The sequence below is a fragment of the Cryptomeria japonica genome, chromosome 3 (genome assembly GCF_030272615.1).
Source record: "Cryptomeria japonica chromosome 3, Sugi_1.0, whole genome shotgun sequence".
Classification (NCBI taxonomy): domain Eukaryota; kingdom Viridiplantae; phylum Streptophyta; class Pinopsida; order Cupressales; family Cupressaceae; genus Cryptomeria; species Cryptomeria japonica.
This window is the reverse complement of record NC_081407.1, coordinates 697,707,310-697,718,989: the sequence shown is the minus strand read 5'-3', so window position 1 is coordinate 697,718,989 and position 11,680 is coordinate 697,707,310. Positions and strand designations below refer to the sequence as shown.

General features: G+C 32.8%; 1 pseudogene; it reads right to left on the bottom strand.

The window, feature by feature from the left end:
* Nucleotides 1-10,012: 10,012 nt before the first annotated feature.
* Nucleotides 10,013-11,338, bottom strand: LOC131066960 (probable receptor-like protein kinase At1g30570; annotated as a pseudogene).
* Nucleotides 11,339-11,680: the final 342 nt, after the last annotated feature.

Sequence of the window (11,680 nt, the reverse complement as noted above, 5' to 3'; positions counted from 1 at the left end):
GTCTCTATCACTCATGAAAAAGTTTTTCAAAATTGTTATTACTAAATTTTTTGTTTAATAATGATTGATGTTTTCCCAATTGAAAGATTATTCTAATATTTTCTTTGTAAATTTGATTTATAAGATTAACATTACATATACCTCAAACACCATACACAATTGTTTTCTAATTCTTACAAAAGAAAACTATAGGCATTAAAATTGTGCATTTAAAAATCCATAGTGTGCAAAGGAATCAAGTAAAGAAAACTTTAATTTAAATGATTCTGGTTAAAGAGGAACTTTAAGAGAATTCCATCATTTTAAAAAGATTCAAACAGATATATTAGTGAAGTCTACTTAAAAAAAAAAAAAGACACAACAGTAGAAATCTAATACAATTAAAGCTGTAAATGAACAAGAAAAAAATCTGTTGATATAAATAAAATTTAATACAAATATTGACTGAATAAACAAATGAAAATTTATGGAAATCTTTAGTTTGGAATTCCTTTAAGCTGTACCGGTGTTTCACGTGATACCACACTCATATCCACTTCCCCGTATATTTGTTTTTACACCAAATTGAGTGGAATTTTTTTCTTGGGTTTTGGAGTTCGAAATTAGTGAAGTTTTACAGGAATAAAATAATGACGAAATTTTCGAATGCTGGGAATTACAGGGGAAAATATTTTCGATCAGAGTGCTATCTTTCGTACTCCGAAAAAAAGTGATCACTTACTCAGTTTCGCCATCATCATCACCATCACCATCAAAATCACCATCATTTACGATCATCATAATTAGAATACGTCGTCACCATTCTATGATGCTCTGTACAGTTATCGTCTTCGCAAACCCTAACTGTACTGTCGCTTTCGAATCAGATCAGTATAATTAATAAAGTTTTGGAACCCTAAGGGCTTGGATTTTATAATCCGGAGTTTTATTTTCTCTGGTCGAAGTTTCTTTAAAGGATTTGCCTAACAAGCATGGCTTTCGGACTCTCCAGAATTGTAAGACTCAGTAAACCTTTTCTTTATAAATCGAATTTTCATGCTAAGCCACAGGCCGAATTCTTCTTGATATTTTGAATTTACATTTTATTTTTCCGGAGATCGCTTGGGAGTTAAATAGTTACCCTATTTTTCTTCTTTAATAGAAGAGACTTTAGTGCAAGCTTCAGTTCTGTAATGGTGCACCAATGGAAGTGCATGAGAAAATAAAGCCCCAACAATGGAGGCAGGGTGAATCTGCTGCAAACAAAAAAAAAAATTTGTTACTTCAAATTGCAAATTGTAAATTGCGTCTAGATAGCTACGAGGAAGACCCAAAGTGAGTTTTTTTTCGCAAAACTATGGTAAATTTTTCTGTCACATTTCAGAATGTGTGGATTTGATTTTTATTGGGTGCTAAGAGCATGTCTTTAAAATCTCTATTCATACATATGTTTTGTTTTTTGGCTAAAGCTATCATTTGCTCTATCGTTATGTTATAAATTCATGTTCAGGTCAATAAAAGTGGTTCTGGACGGTGGCTTACCTTTAGGGGATACTTTCTCGTTGGGACAATGCCCTATATATCATTGTGAGGGTGACCTTGGACACTTTACCTTCCATAACTAGCATTGAGGTCAGAGTTTCTCATTTTAGTGCTCTCGATCTCAAGCTCCTCACCACCGTTCTAGCAATAAGAGCGGTTCAGGTAGACGTCTCTGTCTCACCTCTTCATAGGGGCATCACTTCCGAGTGGCTTTTGGGAGGAGTAAAGTCATCTACTAGTTTCTGAGGTGGTTGGTCAGAACGTGATTCTTCTAAGTGATTCTCTTGGGGGGCCTTAGCAATCTCTCTGATGTGAAATTCAGACAAAGACAAGGAAATTGAAGATGATAAAATTGATGAGGGATAGTACATTCCTGATGTCACCCCGGATTTCGTTGGTGTATTGGGTAAACCAAATGAACGGGACCCTCTATCTCCCCTTACTATTGGTTTTTATTAGAGGAAAACAAGTTTTGAAGGGACCAGGAACCTGTTACAACAACAAGTTTTGAGGGTACCTGAAAGCCCATACTGAAGGATTTTACGGCAATCTAGAACCCACAAAAGGAATGTTGCTGCAACTAGACATGACTAAGACTAATTAGCAACACACCAACAACCCAACACTAGAAAATGAACATCAAAGAATTGACTGAACTGCCAAAGAGGTCAAGGCCATCAAACAAGATACATGGTCAAAGGGTTTTGTCAGGCTCCCATAACCTGAATTAAGGGTTTTACAAGGCTCCCATAACCTGAATCCATGGGTTTTGACAAGGCTCCCATAACCTAGTGATACGAAGAAAAAGGGTTTTGAAAGACTCCCAAAACCTGAAACTTGGTTTTGACAAGGCCCCCATAACCTTATGGTCTTGAAAAATAGACCACCTAAAAAGCAAGTTATTAATAGCCCTCAAGCAACACCACACAACATCTCCGGAACAAACCACCTTCACCTCAATAGAAAATGGCACCACATCTATAGGAAGACCTAAAGAAAACCTATGATGCTAAGAAATAAACACCAAACTGGCCGTCTAGACCCTCTCCACCTCCATAGGAGAGACTGGGGCACAAAGGATAGAAAGGGAAAAGAAATCCCCAATAAAGAAACACCATTTCAAATAAGAAACCATAAAAACAAGAGGTGCATCAGATATCATACCCACAAGGCACTCAGCTTCAGGAGGAAAGCCCAACTAGGCCAAATCCACCTTGATAGGAGAGACCGGAGAAACAACAATAGAAAGGCCAAAAAAAGTCCCCATTAAGAAGAAACACTTTAAAGAAGAGTCAAAAAATAGAATAACTTTGGGTGCTACAAAAACCTTCCCCTCACGACATTCCACCATAGAAGGAAAACCAAAGGAAGCCTGCAAAGATAAGAACATGAAGTCCACTAAGCCTAGGCCAAAAGAAGAACAAAACCAGTCTAAACTCACAAGATCTCCATCCATCCACTCGTAGGCCCTAAAAGATGAGAACCTAGCCTCGAAGCTCATCTTTGACATAGATCCAAGAACAAAAACAACGGTCCAGAAAACATGCCTCAGAAGGCACGTTAAACGATGCAGAGGGACTACCAAAAGAAGCCACACTAGAAACAAAAGAGGTGAAAAGGACCCTTAGCACCCGTAGCCCACACACCACCATAGAAAGGCCCAACGTAGGAGAACTCCAAGAAAATAATGCACAACTTAGAAGGAAAAGAAACACTCCCAAGTGGAAACCCAAACACAAAGCCCACAAAGGAAAGAGGGCTCAGAGACCATAACCAAAATAGGGCACAACAAGGACAACCCAACCCCCACACCCAATTGTGCTAGGGAAAATAAATATGGAGGCAAAAAACACCAAAGGAACCAAAGCAGAGCACACAACCCCAGATCAAACATGAAAAAAATTGCATCCCCATCTCCATCTTCGTCCTCCGCCTCTTCACCATTATCGCTTCCTCCACAAACCCTAGCACTCTCGCTCCTCCGGCTCTGTTCCATTGAATCAAATTCTCCCCTTATTATTTTTGCTCACACCACCTAGAGACTTTATATGTTCTTTCTAATTTTTTGAACTATGCATGTTTGAACTCTAAGATGTGATCTTGTATCCACCCACAATTTTTTGTAAATATGTGTTATTAAATATTACTGAAATTTGACACACTTATTTATCAAAATCTTCTATTGACAGATGTGTAAATGAAAATACAATCAAGGATACTCATAAAAATAAAACAAACCTAAACATATGATTAGAAATAAAGAAAGGGATCACATGAATTGAATAGTAAAAAAGTACATTATAAAGTTTTAAGGCACACATGTGAATTTGAGAATAAAATGATGTTGGACATTGATCTTTGGATGAAAATAAATTCTTTACTATGTGTTTTGGAACTACACATTGATAAAAATTTACGCAATGAACTAAAATTTTAAAAGGAGGCTTTTTAATGTATACATTTAGAGGAATATATTAAAAATAAAGAGAATATGTATAAGAATTCATGTGTGTGTGTGTTCAAAATAAGATATTTGAGATCTTCATGTTGTTGATGATGAATAGAAGCTAAAAGGAAGTAATAATGGATCTTAGAGAACCCATCAATAGAATCAAGGATCATTCCATTCTCACATTAGCTATTCACTAGAAGAAGGGGTGAAATTGTTTTTGGTAGTCTAGTAAAAAAAAAAATTTAAGATTAATAGTATGAATTCTAGTTTAGTATTGTAATATGTTTGGTTCTGTTCAAAATGTTTTTATTTTATTGAGCATTGGTATGGAATTGTAGTTTGATAAATTTATGTTGTTTAGTTTCCACCTCTTGATTATTAAGGGGAAAGTAGGTCTTCATGATTAGTTAGCAATAGATTTTATACATCTAGTAGATGCTTTCTATGCTAGAGAAGTAGATAAAATGTGGAGTTAACTAATATGTTGTCAAGAAATTTATCATCAGATGAGAATGTACCAAAGAGATACAAATATAAGGAATCACAACAATAGTGTTACTATAGTTTGGTAATAAGGAAACTTATTCATACAACATGAGTTATAGATGGTTAGAGATGTGTTGATTGAGGAATTTGATTATATGTTTTTCTAACATAGGAATGTGTTACGAATAATAAAGAATTAGGATGACATGTAGAAGTGTAAACACTATTTGATCAATACCAAGAGATAGGAGATCAATTTTATAGAGTGGCTATATGAGTCTAACTACTCGATGGTCTAGGTCATATTGTTTTCCCTTTTAATTGAGGGGGTTCATTATATTTGTAATCTAAATTGTATATTTCAAGTTACTTATAATGTTAGTTCAATAATATATGATTTATGTTGGGTGGCTAATGAATTAATTCCTATGAAAAAAGTGGTTGTAAAAATTAAAAGAATAAAGGCCTTAATAATGGTTGGATAATAATTTGCTCTATATTAAAAAAATCAAACATAAAATATTGTTTATGTTATTTTATATTATATCTAAATCTAATTATTGATCTTATTTTTATATGTTTGATCATAGAACCTATAACTTATTAACATTTTCAATGGATCAATTTTTTTTAGTAGAAATATATTTGATTTATTAAATATTTATCTTCACTTCAATAAATATTGTGAATGCACATGTGAATAATTGCCTTTGACATGGAAGAAGAAAATAACATAATATTATAAATCAAGGACGTAGAAGAATTAATCAATGCTAATGATATATTTTTTGTTTCCTAAACTTTTAGTTTAATTTTTTGGTGATAAAATAAATTGATAGATTCGAAAGAAAATTGTGTACCTAAATTATAAAACTATATTAAACATGAATGGTTGATTGGAAAATATATCTATAATAGTCTTAGCTACGTAATACATGTTTCTATTTTAATAGATTTATTACATGCAATCTTTAACTAACAATTTTAAAATATTTATGAATATCGTTCATGAAATAGTACCAAAAAGGTGGAAGTAAGTACATGTAAATAAATAAATCATGTATAACATCATGCATGGTTAGTCACGGAAAATCACAACTCTTGTATAAATATGTAATATAAAATAAAAAGGCATTTGATAATGCAAGCAATTTTTAGTGTTATGTGATTTGAGTTTATATATTTTATTTATTGTTTAATTTTTAATTTTATTTTTAATATTTTAACATGGTATCAAAGTTGTAGGTTTTTTTTTCATTATTATTTTGTTGAAAATTTTTTGAAATAAGAAGGATAAATATGATGTAGTAGATGGCACAAATTTTTACTAAGGATGTAGAAAAGGCCTCTTATAAACAACATAGCAATAGATGGATGTCAAGTTCAATAGTTATTTTCAATTTGAACTATCAATATAACATTACACAAAATTTTATTTTTATCTGTTGAAAGGTTTCTAGGAGTGATATTTTATATTTATTGCATCACCACACTGATAGAAAAGATCCAAGATAACTATTTAATGAGTATTTTATAATATAGGATATTTTCAATGTCTCATTGTCTCAACCCTTTTGGGCTTCATTAGATTAGTAGAGTATATTAAGAGACTTGAGACTAAAAATTAACAAATTCTAGCATGATTGTTGTTTCAAACCATGAGATGTAGGATTGTCTCATCTAAACCTACATTAGGATTTTGGGTCGAAATACAAATACTTATATCTTTTTTCATCATATTTAATTCATTTTCCTACATTGGTGATGCATTCAATATTATAAAATGCTTTAATTTTGTTTAGTGAAAGGATGTTAGGAATGATATTATGTATTCCTTGTCTCATGGAACTAAACCAATAATTTTAGTATGTATATGGTGGTAGGTTACTATTACTAGAGATATATTTTTGGTGCACAATTATCCCATTTTTTTCTACAGTTGACCACTAATGTCTTCTAAGAGTTGTAAGACCAAAAAATAGCCAAAACATTTTTATGATTGTTCTCTCAAACCATGATATGTTGGAATTTTTCATCTAAGAATAGAGGTGGATGTTAAGTCCAATTAAAAATACCTATCTATTTTATATCAATTCAAATTTATTTTCCTACAAATGGTGATTATTGGCATTGTCTGACACAATGTAGAACATATAACTATACCTAGTCTAATAGATTATTAACTAGAATATTCACTTTTAGCCATATTCAACTATGAACCACAAAATAAATCTCCAAAGTTCTAGAAAAGTCATAAGACAACTAGATATACTATCTGAAGCAACTACAATCAATCTCCACACATCTACATGAACTCATAACCAATCCTCTAATACTCTATTACTATCCTTTGATACTACATTTCTCTAGAACACAACTGCACAACATTTTGGACCAAAGTTATCATCAATTACAACAATTTTGACATGAATGATAACATAAAATCATATTTGCAACACTTTCATCCCTTCTTCCATCTCTAATGCTATGTCTTCTATATCCTACATTCCTTGATCCATTGTTGTCAGTGGCTTATTTTATTGAGAAATTTCCACCAATTGTTTGTCTATATCTCTTTGTAGAACTGTCGTCTTCTCCAAGAGTTGAATTAACTCTACTTGTTGATTTAATCCGCCATTCTCATTTATGTGGGTAGATGGGCTCTTCCCTATAGGTTTCCCCCTAGCTAGGGTTTTGTTACCTTTCTCCTTTCGAGGATCACAAGAGGATTATTTCATCCTTTTCCTACCATCCTCCATTTTTGTCTCCACCATCGAGGCTTTACCCTTAGCAATATCTAATTTTTCCCATGCCCTAGATCCTTTTTGCCTAGAGTTTGAATCCTCTATAGGTTTTGATGTTGGATTAAGAATTTTCTTTAGTGATTTGAATTTATAGATTGTTTTTGTGTCAAAGGTTGAATGGCTTGTTTGGTATCCTTTTCCCAAAATATATCATCCACCTAGGGGATTCAGATTAATTTCCACTTTTTGGAACGATCTTTCATTCTCAATGATCATCTCTATATCATCTACATTTTTTTAATCCACATCTAGAGCCACATATTTTTTCCACTTAACCTATTTTGCCAAATAAGAAGAAGTCTTCTTCTACTCCTAGAAACAAACCCATATCTTCCCGAATTTTTCTTACAGTGACCAGTCCCCAATATTTTGATGGTAGATCTTTTACCATGATCCATCTAGGTGTTTTCTTAATTTAATGTTTATGTGGGAAAAATTTTACTACAGGTAATTGGTGTAGTAAAATCTAAAACCTTAAAAAATTAGTGGTTTTCCAAAAAGAATTTCCCATTTTAAATATTCATCTAAGCATTCTATGATGAGGAAACCCTAGGCAACAAATATATCACTCACACAACCATTGAAAATGTTGATCCACCAATCTGCTATTCATTCCATCGGGCATCTCATCCCACACCATTTTGCAAAAAATGCATATCTCCTAAGGTGAACCCATGTCGAATCCTGTGTTTTTAAGCAGATGACAAAGGTCTTGCTTTGTGCAACTCTAGAATTGCCCTGATTTAATTTTTTTGTATTTTCCTCCTTCTGATCTAGCTCATCCCAAACCTATAACTCCCTTGTTCTCTTCTAAGATCCATTTGTTTATTTTCCCTAGCCTAGACCCCTTGAACTCCCCCAAAGGTATTACTCTTTTGATTCAAAGGTTGCCATGTATTATTGTTATGCTCTATTTCTCCATTCACGGTGCCTCCAAAAATGACTATTATGTTTGCCTTTGTGGCAAAGGGAAAAATAGATGAAAAGTTACTACAATCAATTTTGTAGATTTGTTTTGCCTTTTGCATGTTTATGTGTCACACTTTTAGCAAATAAGCCTTTTTTTTTTCTTTTTCACATGTATTTGATAATATTATGATTTTTTCTTTTTTCTTTTTCTTTTCTTTTCTTTTTGTTGTGTGTGTGTGTGTGTGTTAATTTTATGATCAATCATGCACAACAATGATCAATTAATCTCATATTTGTTCAATATTTTTATATGTTATCATTGTATTTACTTCTCATTTTTCTTAACATTTGGTATCAAAGGTCCAATTGATCAGGTAGAGGGACATTTTTTTAGCATTGGTCATTTTTTTGTAGTCTAATGACCATGTTTTGCACACAACATAGTGCTGAGTGGGGAAATTCTATGCATAACAATTGTTCTAGACAAAAAGAAATTTCAGTGGTGGTTAGTTACTAAGTTCAAGAATATGTGTTAATTAGATTACCAAATAGATAAGATTCTAAGAGATTATGATAATGTATTTATATGACACACACACAATACACACCATAAACTTTAATTTAACCAAATATTACACAAGTTAATGACAAATAATGTCACCATTACTATTTTTAACTTTCATTAATTTATAATTCAATATATATTAGTTCTCATCAATTATCTTGAAGGTGTGATTTAAGAAGTGGTCTCTTGAAAAGTCTATTAAAGCTTGGTAAATCCAATATAAAATGTCTAATAAAGTGGATTGATTTTTTTCCTAACAACCACCTTTCTTTTTCTTTTCTTTTTTTGTATGAACCAATGTAATATAAATTGTATGACAATTTGGCTTCTAAATTTCTTTATCATGATTAAATTGTGAATAAAAATGTTGACATTCAAACAAGTGTAGGAATAGAAAATAATTCTTCGCAAATTTAATTGATTGGGAGGTCTAAATTATTGTGATCATTGATGGGATATATGACTATCTTAAATGCTAGATACAATTTTATTTCAAAATCAGAGATTTTTTTTTAAATATTAATAGATAAAATATCTTAATATTTTTAAAACAAACACACATTTTAGAAGATAGAAATATCAAAATCAAGTAACAATTTAAAATAATCAAGTAACAATTTAAAATGATTAAGATTGGTGAGGATAATGGTATGCTATTTGATTATCATTCATCAATATACAATAAATTTAAAAAATGGTTATAACCTAATAAATATAGTATAATAAACACCTTTTAATTCCAAATTCTAAATTTGAAAAAAAAAAATATTTGTATCAAGCTCTTGTGGTACAATTTGTGGATTCAAACTAAGTTTCATTTATTCATCTTCAATTTTTTACTTTTGTGACACAACTTGTCTATTCAAACTAAGTTTCTTTCATTCATATTCAATTATCTTCATATTTCAAATTCAATTTACTTATATTGTACAAAAGTAATACTAACAAAGACAGTTTTTTATTTTCTATGACCTATCTGATCTCTAAATAAATTACCCAAACTATATCTCTGAATATAATTACACCTTGTACCTTATAAATAAATTCAATTCCTCACCTTCCTATGAGTCGCACAAGCTCAGAAAACTACGGAACTCCTGCAGCTTCTTCTGACACACCCACACTCCTTGCCTCAGTCTGCTGATCTTGTTGATCCTCTCGTATAACACTAGTTTCTGAATTTTAATCATTTTTTCTGATATACAGCATATTTAAGAAAAATTTGGGCGGTGGGGTTGGGCTGTTAGCGAGTAAGAGGCTCCAAGCAGGTACCTCTTACAACTGCAAGACATACTCCAAATTCCAAAGTATATGCCCCATTGAAGACCTGTTCTTTCCAACATCAGTTACGCATTTCTTTGCAATCTCTCCAAATTTCCTCAGAGAGCTTGGACTATATTAAGCCCTTGCAAGTTGAGTATCAATTATGTCTTCCTTCATTCCTTTCTGCTGCCAATGCATGGCCCATTCTGCAAGATCGATTTGCTCTTTAAGAAAAGTGTGATTGATAACAGGCCTTGCAAATGCACATACAACTTGAAACAACAAAACACCAAAGGAATAAACATCAGATTTTTCTGTCAGCTGCTGTCTTCTGAAGTAATTTATATCAAGATACCCAAAAATATCATTGGTGGCTTTATTTACATGAGTATGATCGATAGCAGGTCCTGTTTAGAGAAGCCAAAAGCTGCCATTCTTGCTACAAAATTTTCATCAAGGAGAATATTGTTGATCTCAATGTCTCTATGGATAATTCCTCTTTCTGCTCCAGTATGAATATAACGCAGGTCCCTAAGATAACCAATACAGTTATCAAGCCTTTGCTTACATGATAAAGGAGGTAAACTACTTCTAAATGAGTGGCTTCTCATTGTAGCATTTTCTCCTCACAAGATCCTAATCATTGTAAAGATTAGAAAGAGCAGAGAAAACAATAACAGAAACAGAAAAACAATAAGAAGAGACAACACACTATTTATCATGGTTCGGCAAATCTACCTACATCCACACTCAAAGCAGGGAATAACTTCTATTAATCAACTCAAATACATTGGCTGTACACAGCCATTATATAATCATATTCAAATATGAAATGAACAGTTGGGAGAATGCGAAGGGTCATGTGACCGTTGGACTTCACATTCCCAACAATCTCCCCCGTGAAGGCCAACTGGCACAGCCAAGCACTAGCAAACCTGCTTCCATTTTCGAAATTCATATTAATACCAGCCTGCTAGATTTTAGCTTCGCGAACTCTTGTTCACATATGCTTCGAATCAGCCTTTTCCAAATCAAAGCAGAGTTAAAAACTCTATCAAGCACAAACTCACCCATTATGCCAAAAATCGAAACACCACTTTGTCCCAGTTTAAAATACATTTCTTCATCACCATCACCTAAACTCCCCCGTAACAGAATATCTACCGATTCACAATTACTGGATTCTAATATCCAAACATAAAACTCAGACCTTACAAGGAACAAAACAATGGCATTATTTTCATCATCAAACAACTCCATCAGATTGTTATCACGAGTTTGAGTTCTCTCACCCTCAAGTTGTTCATTATCGATGTTGGCACTATCATCCACATCCATCCAATCAGGTTGGTGAATGTCAATGCATTTTGGTCAAGATAAAACATCTCCTCCTCTATTAGAATAAGCATTAACAGATTCAATAACATTTTCATTCACTCCATGTGACACTTGAAACCGCTTGGAGCGATGCCCATTGTCCTCTGCTCCTGTCAATGTTCACTTTCGCTTCAAACTAGAAAACTGACTTTTATCATTTACGATGTCATCTAAATCCATAGGCTCATAGGGTTCTATGAAATTATCTGCACAAAGGTTGTCATCATTATGGGAGTGCCTCTTTATTTTCGCCAAGGCCATGCCATCCGCAGAGCTCTCCGAAGCCAAAATTTCTCTCAAGCC